Source organism: Ambystoma mexicanum, chromosome 8, assembly GCF_040938575.1.
Source record: "Ambystoma mexicanum isolate Mex_15411 chromosome 8, UKY_AmexF1_1, whole genome shotgun sequence".
Lineage (NCBI taxonomy): Eukaryota > Metazoa > Chordata > Amphibia > Caudata > Ambystomatidae > Ambystoma > Ambystoma mexicanum.
In genome coordinates this window covers 1590693540-1590705871 of record NC_090929.1, presented here as the reverse complement: position 1 = coordinate 1590705871, position 12332 = coordinate 1590693540, and positions in this window count along the sequence as shown.

The following is a 12332-nucleotide window of genomic DNA, read 5'->3' as shown; positions in this document are numbered from 1 at the left end:
TCTATATATGCCTGCATGTGTTTCATCTGCTCCCATACACTACCAGGGTATCGTCTCTATATATGCCTGAATGTGTTTCATCAGCTCCCTTACACTACCAGGGTATCTTCTCTATATATGCCTGCATGTTTTTAATCTGCTCCCTTACACTACCAGGGTATCTTCTCTATATAGGCCTACATGTGTTTCATCAGCTCCCTTATACTACCAGGGTGTCTTCTCTATATATGCCTGCATGTGTTTCGTCAGCTCCCTCACACTACCAGGGTATCTTCTCTATATATGCCTACACGTGTTTCATCAGCTCCCTTACACTACCAGGGTATCTCTTCTATATATGCATGCCTGTGTTTCATCAGCTCCCTTACACTACCAGGATATCCTCTCTATATATGCCTGCATGTGTTTCATCAGCTCCCTTACACTACCAGGATATCTTCTCTATATATGCCTGCATGTGTTTCATCAGCTCCCTTACACTACGAGGGTATCTTATCTATATATGCCTGCATGTGTTTCATCAGCTCCCTTACACTACCAGGGTATCTTCTCTATATATGCCTGCATGTGTTTCATCAGCTCCCTACACTACCAGTGTATCTTCTCTATATATGCCTACATGTGTTTCATCTGCTCCCATACACTACCAGTGTATCTTCTCTATATATGCCTACATGTGTTTCATCTGCTCCCATACACTACCAGGGTATCTTCTCTATATATGCCTACATGTGTTTCGTCTGTTCCTATACATTACTAGGGTATCTTCTCTATGCCTACATGTGTTTCATCAGCTCCCATACCCTACCAGTGTATCTCCTCTATATATGCCTGGATGTGTTTCATCAGCTCCATTACACTACCAGGGTATCTTCTCTATATATGCCTGCATGTGTTTCATCAGCTCCCTTACACTACCAGGGTATCTTCTCTATATATGCCTACATGTGTTTCATCTGCTCCCATACCCTACCAGGGTACCTTCTCTATATGTGCCTACATGTGTTTCATCTGCTCCCATACACTACCAGGGTATCTTCTCTATATGTGCCTACATGTGTTTCTTCTGCTCCCATTCACTACCAGGATGTCTTCTCTATATATGCCTGCATGTGTTTCATCAGCTTCCTTACACTACCAGGGTATCTTCTCTATATATGCCTACATGTGTTTCATCTGCTCCCATACCCTACCAGGGTACCTTCTCTATATGTGCCTACATGTGTTTAATCTGTTCCCATACACTACCAGGGTATCTTCTCTATATGTGCCTACATGTGTTTCTTCTGCTCCCATTCACTACCAGGGTATCTTCTCTATATGTGCCTACATGTGTTTCATCTGCTCCCATACACTACCAGGGTATCTTCTCTATATGTGCCTACATGTGTTTCTTCTGCTCCCATTCACTACCAGGGTATCTTCTCTATATGTGCCTACATGTGTTTCATCTGCTCCCATACACTACCAGGGTATCTTCTCTATATGTGCCTACATGTGTTTCATCTGCTTCCATACACTACCAGTGTATCTCTATATATGCCTACATGTGTTTCATCTGCTCCCATACCCTACCAGGGTATCTTCTCTATATGTGCTTACATGTGTTTCATCTGCTCCCTTACACTACCAGGGTTTCTTCTCTATATATGCCTACATGTGTTTCATCAGCTCCATTACACTACCAGGGTATCTTCTCTATATATGTCTGCATGTGTTTCATCAGCTCCCTTACACTACCAGAGTATCTTCTCTATATATGCCTGCATGTGTTTCATCTGCTCCCTTACACTACCAGGGAATCTTCTCTATATGTGCCTGCATGTGTTTCATCTGCTCCCATACACTACCAGGGTATCTTATCTATATGTGCCTACATGTGTTTCATCTGCTCCCATACACTACCAGGGTATCTTCTCTATATGCGCCTGCATGTGTTTCATCAGCTCCCTTACACTACCAGGGTATCTTCTCTATATATGCCTACATATGTTTCATCTGCTCCCATACCCTAACAGTGTATCTTCTCTATATGCGCCTACATGTGTTTCATCTACTCCCATACACTACCCGGGTATCTTCTCTATATGCGCCTATATGTGTTTCATCTGCTCCCTTACACTACCAGGGTATCTTCTCTATATAGGCCTACATGTGTTTCATCAGCTCCCTTACACTACCAGGGTATCTTCTCTATATATGCCTGCATGTGTTTCATCAGCTCCCTCACACTACCAGGGTATCTTCTCTATATATGCCTACATGTGTTTCATCAGCTCCCTTACACTACCAGGGTATCTTCTCTATATATGCCTGCATGTGTTTCATCAGCTTCCTTACATTACCAGTGTATCTTCTCTATATATGCCTACATGTGTTTCATCTGCTCCCATACACTACTAGTGTATCTTCTCTATATATGCCTACATGTGTTTCATCTGTTCCCATACACTATCAGGGTATCTTCTCTATATATGCCTACATGTGTTTCGTCTGTTCCCATACATCACCAGGGTATCTTCTCTATGCCTACATGTGTTTCATCAGCTCCCATACCCTACCAGTGTATCTCCTCTATATATGCCTGCATGTGTTTCATCAGCTCCCTTACACTACCAGTGTATCTTCTCTATATGTGCCTACATGTGTTTCTTCTGCTCCCATTCACTACCAGGGTATCTTCTCTATATGTGCCTACATGTGTTTCATCTGCTTCCATACACTACCAGTGTATCCTCTATATATGCCTACATGTGTTTCATCTGCTCCCATACCCTACCAGGGTATCTTCTCTATATGTGCTTACATGTGTTTCATCTGCTCCCATACACTACCAGTGTATCTTCTCTATATATGCCTACATGTGTTTCATCTGCTCCCATACCCTACCAGGGTATCTTCTCTATATGTGCCTGCATGTGTTTCATCAGCTCCCTTACACTACCAGGGTTTCTTCTCTATATATGCCTGGATGTGTTTCATCAGCTCCATTACACTACCAGGGTAGCTTCTCTATATATGTCTGCATGTGTTTCATCAGCTCCCTTACACTACCAGAGTATCTTCTCTATATATGCCTGCATGTGTTTCATCAACTCCCTTACACTACCAGGGAATCTTTTCTATATATGCCTGCATGTGTTTCATCTGCTCCCATACACCATAAGGGTATCTTCTCTATATGTGCCTACATGTGTTTCATCTGCTCCCATACACTACCAGGGTATCTTCTCTATATGCGCCTGCATGTGTTTCATCAGCTCCCTTACACTACCAGGGTATCTTCTCTATATATGCCTACATATGTTTCATCTGCTCCCATACCCTAACAGTGTATCTTCTCTATATGCGCCTACATGTGTTTCATCTACTCCCATACACTACCTGGGTATCTTCTCTATATGCGCCTATATGTGTTTCATCTGCTCCCTTACACTACCAGGGTATCTTCTCTATATAGGCCTACATGTGTTTCATCAGCTCCCTTACACTACCAGGGTATCTTCTCTATATATGCCTGCATGTGTTTCATCAGCTCCCTCACACTACCAGGGTATCTTCTCTATATATGCCTACATGTGTTTCATCAGCTCCCTTACACTACCAGGGTATCTTCTCTATATATGCCTGCATGTGTTTCATCAGCTTCCTTACATTACCAGTGTATCTTCTCTATATATGCCTACATGTGTTTCATCTGCTCCCATACACTACTAGTGTATCTTCTCTATATATGCCTACATGTGTTTCATCTGTTCCCATACACTACCAGGGTATCTTCTCTATATATGCCTACATGTGTTTCGTCTGTTCCCATACATTACCAGGGTATCTTCTCTATGCCTACATGTGTTTCATCAGCTCCCATAAACTACCAGTGTATCTCCTCTATATATGCCTGCATGTGTTTCATCAGCTCCCTTACACTACCAGTGTATCTTCTCTATATGTGCCTACATGTGTTTCTTCTGCTCCCATTCACTACCAGGGTATTTTCTCTATATGTGCCTACATGTGTTTCATCTGCTTCCATACACTACCAGTGTATCCTCTATATATGCCTACATGTGTTTCATCTGCTCCCATACCCTACCAGGGTATCTTCTCTATATGTGCTTACATGTGTTTCATCTGCTCCCATACACTACCAGTGTATCTTCTCTATATATGCCTACATGTGTTTCATCTGCTCCCATACCCTACCAGGGTATCTTCTCTATATGTGCCTGCATGTGTTTCAATCGCTCCCTTACACTACCAGGGTTTCTTCTCTATATATGCCTGGATGTGTTTCATCAGCTCCATTACACTACCAGGGTAGCTTCTCTATATATGTCTGCATGTGTTTCACCAGCTCCCTTACACTACCAGAGTTTCTTCTCTATATATGCCTGGATGTGTTTCATCAGCTCCATTACACTACCAGGGTAGCTTCTCTATATATGTCTGCATGTGTTTCACCAGCTCCCTTACACTACCAGGGTATCTTCTCTATATGTGCCTACATGTGTTTCATCTGCTCCCATACACTACCAGGGTATCTTCTCTATATGCGCCTGCATGTGTTTCATCAGCTCCCTTACACTACCAGGGTATCTTCTCTATATATGCCTACATATGTTTCATCTGCTCCCATACCCTAACAGTGTATCTTCTCTATATGCGCCTACATGTGTTTCATCTACTCCCATACACTACCAGGGTATCTTCTCTATATGCGCCTATATGTGTTTCATCTGCTCCCTTACACTACCAGGGTATCTTCTCTATATAGGCCTACATGTGTTTCATCAGCTCCCTTACACTACCAGGGTATCTTCTCTATATATGCCTGCATGTGTTTCATCAGCTCCCTCAAACTACCAGGGTATCTTCTCTATAAATGCCTACATGTGTTTCATCAGCTCCCTTACACTACCAGGGTATCTTCTCTATATATGCCTGCATGTGTTTCATCAGCTCCCTTACACTACCAGTGTATCTTCTCTATATATGCCTACATGTGTTTCATCTGCTCCCATACACTACCAGTGTATCTTCTCTATATATGCCTACATGTGTTTCATCTGCTCCCAAACACTACCAGGGTATCTTCTCTATATATGCATACATGTGTTTCGTCTGTTCCCATACATTACCAGGGTATCTTCTATATGCCTACATGTGTTTCATCGGCTCCCATACCCTACCAGTGTATCTCCTCTATATATGCCTGCATGTGTTTCATCAGCTCCCTTACACTACCAGGGTATCTTCTCTATATATGCCTGCATGTGTTTCATCTGCTCCCATACACTACCAGGGTATCTTCCCTATATGTGCCTACATGTGTTTCATCTGCTCGCATACACTACCAGGGTATCTTCTCTATATATGCCTGTATGTGTTTCATCAGCTCCCTTATACTACCAGGGTATCTTCTCTATATATGCCTACATGTGTTTCATCTGCTCCCATGCCCTACCAGGGTACCTTCTCTATATGTGCCTACATGTGTTTCATCTACTCCCATACACTACCAGGGTATCTTCTCTATATGTGCCTACATGTGTTGCATCTGCTCCCATACACTACCAGTGTATCTTCTCTATATATGCCTGCATGTGTTTCATCTGCTCCCATACACTACCAGGGTATCTTCTCTATATGTGCCTACATGTGTTTCATCTGCTCCAATACACTACCAGGGTATCTTCTCTATATGTGCCTACATGTGTTTCTTCTGCTCCCATTCACTACCAGGGTATCTTCTCTATATGTGCCTACATTTGTTTCATCTGCTCCCATACACTACCAGGGTATCTTTTCTATATGTGCCTACATGTGTTTCTTCTGCTCCCATTCACTACCAGTGTATCTTCTCTATATGTGCCTACATGTGTTTCATCTGCTCCTATACACTACCAGGGTATCTTCTCTATATGTGCCTACATGTGTTTCATCTGCTTCCATACACTACCAGTGTATCCTCTATATATGCCTACATGTGTTTCATCTGCTCCCATACACTACCAGGGTATCTTCTCTATATATGCCTGCATGTATTTCATCTGCTCCCATACACTACCAGGGTATCGTCTCTATATATGCCTGAATGTGTTTCATCAGCTCCCTTACACTACCAGGGTATCTTCTCTATATATGCCTGCATGTGTTTCATCTGCTCCCTTACACTACCAGGGTATCTTCTCTATATAGGCCTACATGTGTTTCATCAGCTCCCTTACACTACCAGGGTATCTTCTCTATATATGCCTGCATGTGTTTCATCAGCTCCCTCACACTACCAGGGTATCTTCTCTATATATGCCTACATGTGTTTCATCAGCTCCCTTACACTACCAGGGTATCTCTTCTATATATGCATGCATGTGTTTCATCAGCTCCCTTACACTACCAGGATATCTTCTCTATATATGCCTGCATGTGTTTCGTCTGCTCCTATACATTACCAGGGTATCTTCTCTATGCCTACATGTGTTTCATCAGCTCCCATACCCTACCAGTGTATCTCCTCTATATATGCCTGCATGTGTTTCATCAGCTCCCTTACACTACCAGGGTATCTTCTCTATATATGCCTGCATGTGTTTCATCTGCTCCCATACACTACCAGGGTATCTTCCCTATATGTGCCTACATGTGTTTCATCTGCTCGCATACACTACCAGGGTATCTTCACTATATATGCCTGCATGTGTTTCATCAGCTCCCTTACACTACCAGGGTATCTTCTCTATATATGCCTACATGTGTTTCATCTGCTCACATACACTACCAGGGTACCTTCTCTATATGTGCCTACATGTGTTTCATCTACTCCCATACACTACCAGGGTATCTTCTCTATATGTGCCTACATTTGTTGCATCTGCTCCCATACACTACCAGTGTATCTTCTATATATATGCCTACATGTGTTTCATCTGCTCCCATACACTACCAGGGTATCTTCTCTATATGTGCCTACATGTGTTTCTTCTGCTCCCATTCACTACCAGGGTATCTTCTCTATATGTGCCTATATGTGTTTCATCTGCTCCCATACACGACCAGGGTATCTTCTCTATATGTGCCTGCATGTGTTTCTTCTGCTCCCATTCGCTACCAGGGTATCTTCTCTATATTTTGCCTACATGTGTTTCATCTGCTCCCATACACTACCAGGGTATCTTCTTTATATGTGCCTACATGTGTTTCATCTGCTTCCATACACTACCAGTGTATCCTCTATATATGCCTACATGTGTTTCATCTGCTCCCATACCCTACCAGGGTATCTTCTATATATGTGCTTACATGTGTTTCATCTGCTCCCATACACTACCAGTGTATCATCTCTATATATGCATACATGTGTTTCATCTGCTCCCATACCCTACCAGGGTATCTTCTCTATATGTGCCTGCATGTGTTTCATCAGCTCCCTTACACTACCAGGGTTTCTTCTCTATATATGCCTGGATGTGTTTCATCAGCTCCATTACACTACCAGGGTATCTTCTCTATATATGTCTGCATGTGTTTCATCAGCTCCCTTAAACTACCAGAGTATCTTCTCTATATATGCCTGCATGTGTTTCATCAGCTCCCTCACACTACCAGGGTATCTTCTCTATATATGCCTACATGTGTTTCATCAGCTCCCTTACACTACCAGGGTACCTCTTCTATATATGCATGCATGTGTTTCATCAGCTCCCTTACACTACCAGGGTTTCTTCTCTATATATGCCTGGATGTGTTTCATCAGCTTCCTTACACTACCAGGATATCTTCTCTATATATGCCTGCATGTGTTTCATCAGCTCCCTTACACTACCAGGGTATCTAATCTATATATGCCTGCATGTGTTTCATCAGCTCCCTTATACTACCAGTGTATCTTCTCTATATATGCCTACATGTGTTTCATCTGCTCCCATACACTACCAGTGTATCTTCTCTATATATGCCTACATGTGTTTCATCTGCTCCCATACACTACCAGGGTATCTTCTCTATATATGCCTACATGTGTTTCGTCTGTTCCCATACATTACCAGGGTATCTTCTCTATGCCTACATGTGTTTCATCAGCTCCCATACCCTACCAGTGTATCTCCTCTATATATACCTGCATGTGTTTCATCAGCTCCCTTACACTACCAGGGTATCTTCTCTATATATGCCTGCATGTGTTTCATCTGCTCCCATACACTACCAGGGTATCTTCCCTATATGTGCCTACATGTGTTTCATCTGCTCGCATACACTACCAGGGTATCTTCTCTATATATGCCTGCATGTGTTTCATCAGCTCCCTTACACTACCAGGGTATCTTCTCTATATATGCCTGCATGTGTTTCATCTGCTCCCATACACTACCAGTGTATCTCCTCTATATATGCCTGGATGTGTTTCATCAGCTCCATTACACTACCAGGGTATCTTCTCTATATATGCCTGCATGTGTTTCATCAGCTCCCTTACACTACCCGGGTATCTTCTCTATATATGCATACATGTGTTTCATCTGCTCCCATACCCTACCAGGGTACCTTCTCTATATGTGCCTACATGTGTTTCATCTGCTCCCATACACTACCAGGGTATCTTCTCTATATGTGCCTACATGTGTTTCTTCTGCTCCCATTCACTACCAGGGTATCTTCTCTATATGTGCCTACATGTTTTTCATCTGCTCCCATACACTACCAGGGTATCTTCTCTATATGTGCCTACATGTGTTTCTTCTGCTCCCATTCACTACCAGGGTATCTTCTCTATATGTGCCTACATGTGTTTCATCTGCTCCCATACACTACCAGGGTATCTTCTCTATATGTGCCTACATGTGTTTCTTCTGCTCCCATTCACTACCAGGGTATCTTCTCTATATGTGCCTACATGTGTTTCATCTGCTCCCATACACCACCAGGGTATCTTCTCTATATGTGCCTACATGTGTTTCATCTGCTTCCATACACTACCAGTGTATCCTCTATATATGCCTACATGTGTTTCATCTTCTCCCATACCCTACCAGGGTATCTTCTCTATATGTGCTTACATGTGTTTCATCTGCTCCCATACACTACCAGTGTATCTTCTCTATATATGCCTACATGTGTTTCATCTGCTCCCATACCCTACCAGGGTATCTTCTCTATATGTGCCTGCATGTGTTTCATCAGCTCCCTTACACTACCAGGGTTTCTTCTCTATATATGCCTACATGTGTTTCATCAGCTCCATTACACTACCAGGGTATCTTCTCTATATATGTCTGCATGTGTTTCATCAGCTCCCTTACACTACCAGAGTATCTTCTCTATATATGCCTGCATGTGTTTCATCAACTCCCTTACACTACCAGGGAATCTTCTCTATATATGCCTGCATGTGTTTCATCTGCTCCCATACACTACCAGGGTATCTTCTCTATATGTGCCTACATGTGTTTCATCTGCTCCCATACACTACCAGGGTATCTTCTCTATATGCGCCTGCATGTGTTTCATCAGCTCCCTTACACTACCAGTGTATCTTCTCTATATGCGCCTACATATGTTTCATCTACTCCCATACACTACCAGGGTATCTTCTCTATATGCGCCTATATGTGTTTCATCTGCTCCCTTACACTACCAGGGTATCTTCTCTATATAGGCCTACATGTGTTTCATCAGCTCCCTTACACTACCAGGGTATCTTCTCTATATATGCCTGCATGTGTTTCATCAGCTCCCTCAAACTACCAGGGTATCGTCTCTATATATGCCTACATGTGTTTTATCAGCTCCCTTACACTACCAGGGTATCTTCTCTATATATGCCTGCATGTGTTTCATCAGCTCCCTTACACTACCAGTGTATCTTCTCTATATATGCCTACATGTGTTTCATCTGCTCCCATACACTACCAGTGTATCTTCTCTATATATGCCTACATGTGTTTCATCTGCTCCCAAACACTACCAGGGTATCTTCTCTATATATGCATACATGTGTTTCGTCTGTTCCCATACATTACCAGGGTATCTTCTCTATGCCTACATGTGTTTCATCGGCTCCCATACCCTACCAGTGTATCTCCTCTATATATGCCTGCATGTGTTTCATCAGCTCCCTTACACTACCAGGGTATCTTCTCTATATATGCCTGCATGTGTTTCATCTGCTCCCATACACTACCAGGGTATCTTCCCTATATGTGCCTACATGTGTTTCATCTGCTCGCATAGACTACCAGGGTATCTTCTCTATATATGCCTGCATGTGTTTCATCAGCTCCCTTATACTACCAGGGTATCTTCTCTATATATGCCTACATGTGTTTCATCTGCTCCCATACCCTACCAGGGTACCTTCTCTATATGTGCCTACATGTGTTTCATCTACTCCCATACACTACCAGGGTATCTTCTCTATATGTGCCTACATGTGTTGCATCTGCTCCCATACACTACCAGTGTATCTTCTCTATATATGCCTGCATGCGTTTCATCTGCTCCCATACACTACCAGGGTATCTTCTCTATATGTGCCTACATGTGTTTCATCTGCTCCCATACACTACCAGGGTATCTTCTCTATATGTGCCTACATGTGTTTCTTCTGCTCCCATTCACTACCAGGGTATCTTCTCTATATGTGCCTACATGTGTTTCTTCTGCTCCCATTCACTACAAGGGTATCTTCTCTATATGTGCCTACATGTGTTTCATCTGCTTCCATACACTACCAGTGTATCCTCTATATATGCCTACATGTGTTTCATCTGCTCCCATACACTACCAGTGTATCTTCTCTATATATGCCTGCATGTATTTCATCTGCTCCCATACACTACCAGGGTATCGTCTCTATATATGCCTGAATGTGTTTCATCAGCTCCCTTACACTACCAGGGTATCTTCTCTATATATGCCTCCATGTGTTTCATCTGCTCCCTTACACTACCAGGGTATCTTCTCTATATAGGCCTACATGTGTTTCATCAGCTCCCTTACACTACCAGGGTATCTTCTCTATATATGCCTGCATGTGTTTCATCAGCTCCCTCACACTACCAGGGTATCTTCTCTATATATGCCTACATGTGTTTCATCAGCTCCCTTATACTACCAGGGTATCTCTTCTATATATGCATGCATGTGTTTCATCAGCTCCCTTACACTACCAGGATATCTTCTCTATATATGCCTGCATGTGTTTCGTCTGTTCCTATACATTACCAGGGTATCTTCTCTATGCCTACATGTGTTTCATCAGCTCCCTTACACTACCAGGGTATCTTCTCTATATATGCCTGCATGTGTTTCATCTGCTCCCATACACTACCAGGGTATCTTCCCTATATGTGCCTACATGTGTTTCATCTGCTCGCATACACTACCAGGGTATCTTCTCTATATATGCCTGCATGTGTTTCATCAGCTCCCTTACACTACCAGGGTAGCTTCTCTATATATGCCTACATGTGTTTCATCTGCTCCCATACACTACCAGGGTACCTTCTCTATATGTGCCTTTATGTGTTTCATCTGCTCCCATACACTACCAGGGTATCTTCTCTATATGTGCCTGCATGTGTTTCTTCTGCTCCCATTCGCTACCAGGGTATCTTCTCTATATTTTTCCTACATGTGTTTCATCTGCTCCCATACACTACCAGGGTATCTTCTCTATATGTGCCTACATGTGTTTCATCTGCTTCCATACACTACCAGTGTATCCTCTATATATGCCTACATGTGTTTCATCTGCTCCCATACCCTACCAGGGTATCTTCTATATATGTGCTTACATGTGTTTCATCTGCTCCCATACACTACCAGTGTATCATCTCTATATATGCCTACATGTGTTTCATCTGCTCCCATACCCTACCAGGGTATCTTCTCTATATGTGCCTGCATGTGTTTCATCAGCTCCCTTACACTACCAGGGTTTCTTCTCTATATATGCCTGGATGTGTTTCATCAGCTCCATTACACTACCAGGGTATCTTCTCTATATATGTCTGCATGTGTTTCATCAGCTCCCTTACACTACCAGAGTATCTTCTCTATATATGCCTGCATGTGTTTCATCAGCTCCCTCACACTACCAGGGTATCTTCTCTATACATGCCTACATGTGTTTCATCAGCTCCCTTACACTACCAGGGTACCTCTTCTATATATGCATGCATGTGTTTCATCAGCTCCCTTACACTACCAGGGTTTCTTCTCTATATATGCCTGGATGTGTTTCATCAGCTTCCTTACACTACCAGGATATCTTCTCTATATATGCCTGCATGTGTTTCATCAGCTCCCTTACACTACCAGGGTATCTTATCTAT